This window comes from Anoplopoma fimbria, unplaced genomic scaffold, assembly GCF_027596085.1.
Source record: "Anoplopoma fimbria isolate UVic2021 breed Golden Eagle Sablefish unplaced genomic scaffold, Afim_UVic_2022 Un_contig_7755_pilon_pilon, whole genome shotgun sequence".
Taxonomy (NCBI): domain Eukaryota; kingdom Metazoa; phylum Chordata; class Actinopteri; order Perciformes; family Anoplopomatidae; genus Anoplopoma; species Anoplopoma fimbria.
Window position 1 is genome coordinate 1 of NW_026552456.1, and position 3,472 is coordinate 3,472.

Below are 3,472 nucleotides of genomic sequence, written 5' to 3' on the forward strand. Positions count from 1 at the left end.
AGCTAAGCAGGGTCGGGCCTGGTCAGTACTTGGATGGGAGACCGCCTGGGAATACCAGGTGCTGTAAGCTTTTTTCACTCCTCTTTACAAAAAGCAGAGGGCGCTGCTGCTTTTTCAGTGGACACCGACAGGGTGGGAAGGAAATAGCTAGATCATGACTTGCCGGTATAGAAATGACACAAATCCAGTTAAATGATGGCTTTCATCATTCCTAAGCTCATCGATCATTTTCTTTTCAATTTTATGCTAACGTATTCTACATTTCAACAGTAAATATTAATCTTTTTACTGCACTACATTTGTGATCCTTATAGCCACTTTGTACATTCTGATTTGACATTTAAAAGCTGTGAGTGTGTCTGGCAATCTGCAGGCGCTCCCTGTATAGACGAAAGAGCAAAGCGTGGTGATATAGTATCTTTAAAAGGCCCTTTGGTAGGCACAATATTTGCTTACGGCCATACCACCCTGAACACGCCCGATCTCGTCTGATCTCGGAAGCTAAGCAGGGTCGGGCCTGGTCAGTACTTGGATGGGAGACCGCCTGGGAATACCAGGTGCTGTAAGCTTTTTTCACTCCTCTTTACAAAAAGCAGAGGGCGCTGCTGCTTTTTCAGTGGACACCGACAGGGTGGGAAGGAAATAGCTAGATCATGACTTGCCGGTATAGAAATGACACAAATCCAGTTAAATGATGGCTTTCATCATTCCTAAGCTCATCGATCATTTTCTTTTCAATTTTATGCTAACGTATTCTACATTTCAACAGTAAATATTAATCTTTTTACTGCACTACATTTGTGATCCTTATAGCCACTTTGTACATTCTGATTTGACATTTAAAAGCTGTGAGTGTGTCTGGAAATCTGCAGGCGCTCCCTGTATAGACGAAAGAGCAAAGCGTGGTGATATAGTATCTTTAAAAGGCCCTTTGGTAGGCGCAATATTTGCTTACGGCCATACCACCCTGAACACGCCCGATCTCGTCTGATCTCGGAAGCTAAGCAGGGTCGGGCCTGGTCAGTACTTGGATGGGAGACCGCCTGGGAATACCAGGTGCTGTAAGCTTTTTTCACTCCTCTTTACAAAAAGCAGAGGGCGCTGCTGCTTTTTCAGTGGACACCGACAGGGTGGGAAGGAAATAGCTAGATCATGACTTGCCGGTATAGAAATGACACAAATCCAGTTAAATGATGGCTTTCATCATTCCTAAGCTCATCGATCATTTTCTTTTCAATTTTATGCTAACGTATTCTACATTTCAACAGTAAATATTAATCTTTTTACTGCACTACATTTGTGATCCTTATAGCCACTTTGTACATTCTGATTTGACATTTAAAAGCTGTGAGTGTGTCTGGCAAATCTGCAGGTGCTCCCGTATAGACGAAAGAGCAAAGCGTGGTGATATAGTATCTTTAAAAGGCCCTTTGTAGGCGCACATTTGCTTACGGCCATACCACCCTGAACACGCCCGATCTCGTCTGATCTTGGAAGCTACAGGGTCGGGCCTGGTCAGTACTTGGATGGGAGACCGCCTGGGAATACCAGGTGCTGTAAGCTTTTTTTCACTCCTTCTTTACAAAAAGCAGAGGGCGCTGCTGCTTTTTCAGTGGACACCGACAGGGTGGGAAGGAAATAGCTAGATCATGACTTGCCGGTATAGAAATGACACAAATCCAGTTAAATGATGGCTTTCATCATTCCTAAGCTCATCGATCATTTTTTTTCAATTTTATGCTAACGTATTCTACATTTCAACAGTAAATATTAATCTTTTTACTGCACTACATTTGTGATCCTTATAGCCACTTTGTACATTCTGATTTGACATTTAAAAGCTGTGAGTGTGTCTGGCAATCTGCAGGCGCTCCCTGTATAGACGAAAGAGCAAAGCGTGGTGATATAGTATCTTTAAAAGGCCCTTTGGTAGGCGCAATATTTGCTTACGGCCATACCACCCTGAACATGCCCGATCTCGTCTGATCTCGGAAGCTAAGCAGGGTCGGGCCTGGTCAGTACTTGGATGGGAGACCGCCTGGGAATACCAGGTGCTGTAAGCTTTTTTCACTTTACAAAAGCAGAGGGCGCTGCTGCTTTTTCAGTGGACACCGACAGGGTGGAAGGAAATAGCTAGATCATGACTTGCCGGTATAGAAATGACACAAATCCAGTTAAATGATGGCTTTCATCATTCCTAAGCTCATCGATCATTTTCTTTTCAATTTTATGCTAACGTATTCTACATTTCAACAGTAAATATTAATCTTTTTACTGCACTACATTTGTGATCCTTATAGCCACTTTGTACATTCTGATTTGACATTTAAAGCTGTGAGTGTGTCTGGCAAACTGCAGGCGCTCCCTGTATAGACGAAAGAGCAAAGCGTGGTGATATAGTATCTTTAAAAGGCCCTTGGTAGGCGCAATATTTGCTTACGGCCATACCACCTGAACACGCCCCGATCTCGTCTGATCTCGGAAGCTAAGCAGGGTCGGGCCTGGTCAGTACTTGGATGGAGACCGCCTGGGAATACCAGGTGCTGTAAGCTTTTTTCACTCCTCTTTACAAAAAAGCAGAGGGCGCTGCTGCTTTTTCAGTGGACACCGACAGGGTGGGAAGGGAAATAGCTAGATCATGATTTGCCGGTATAGAAATGACACAAATCCAGTTAAATGATGGCTTTCATCATTCCTAAGCTCATCGATCATTTTCTTTTCAATTTTATGCTAACGTATTCTACATTTCAACAGTAAATATTAATATTTTTACTGCACATACATTTGTGATCCTTATAGCCACTTTGTACATTCTGATTTGACATTTAAAAGCTGTGAGTGTGTCTGGTAAATTGCAGGCGCTCCCTGTATAGACGAAAGAGCAAAGCGTGGTGATATAGTATCTTTAAAAGGCCCTTTGGTAGGCTTAATATTTGCTTACGGCCATACCACCTGAACACGCCCGATCTCGCCTGATCTCGGAAGCTAAGCAGGGTCGGGCCTGGTCAGTACTTGGATGGGAGACCGCCTGGGAATACCAGGTGCTGTAAGCTTTTTTCACTCCTCTTTACAAAAGCAGAGGCGCGCTGCTGCTTTTTCAGTGGACACCGACAGGGTGGGAAGGAAATAGCTAGATCATGACTTGCCGGTATAGAAATGACACAAATCCAGTTAAATGATGGCTTTCATCATTCCTAAGCTCATCGATCATTTTCTTTTCAATTTTATGCTAACGTATTCTACATTTCAACAGTAAATATTAATCTTTTTACTGCACTACATTTGTGATCCTTATAGCCACTTTGTACATTCTGATTTAACATTTAAAAGCTGTGAGTGTGTCTGGCAAATCTGCAGGCGCTCCTGTATGGGACGAAAGAGCAAAGCGTGGTGATATAGTATCTTTAAAAGGCCCTTTGGTAGGCACAATATTTGTTACGGCCATACCGCCCTGAACACGCCCGATCTCGCT

The 3,472-nt window shown here is 43.3% G+C and overlaps 5 non-coding genes and 1 pseudogene across 5 annotated transcripts; all 6 read left to right on the forward strand.

Moving 5' to 3' along the window:
- Positions 1–450: 450 nt before the first annotated feature.
- Positions 451–569, forward strand: LOC129115941 (5S ribosomal RNA). Its single transcript, XR_008533316.1, has one exon. It is a non-coding gene; the product is annotated as a 5S ribosomal RNA (ribosomal RNA).
- A 380-nt stretch (positions 570–949) lies between these two features.
- LOC129115943 (5S ribosomal RNA) lies at positions 950–1,068 on the forward strand. Its single transcript, XR_008533317.1, has one exon. It is a non-coding gene; the product is annotated as a 5S ribosomal RNA (ribosomal RNA).
- A 378-nt stretch (positions 1,069–1,446) lies between these two features.
- Positions 1,447–1,563, forward strand: LOC129115946 (5S ribosomal RNA). Its single transcript, XR_008533320.1, has one exon. It is a non-coding gene; the product is annotated as a 5S ribosomal RNA (ribosomal RNA).
- Positions 1,564–1,944: 381 nt separating this feature from the next.
- LOC129115944 (5S ribosomal RNA) lies at positions 1,945–2,063 on the forward strand. Its single transcript, XR_008533318.1, has one exon. It is a non-coding gene; the product is annotated as a 5S ribosomal RNA (ribosomal RNA).
- A 371-nt stretch (positions 2,064–2,434) lies between these two features.
- On the forward strand, positions 2,435–2,552 carry LOC129115942 (5S ribosomal RNA; annotated as a pseudogene).
- Positions 2,553–2,935: 383 nt separating this feature from the next.
- Positions 2,936–3,053, forward strand: LOC129115945 (5S ribosomal RNA). The gene has a single exon (XR_008533319.1). It is a non-coding gene; the product is annotated as a 5S ribosomal RNA (ribosomal RNA).
- The last annotated feature ends 419 nt before the right edge of the window (positions 3,054–3,472 follow it).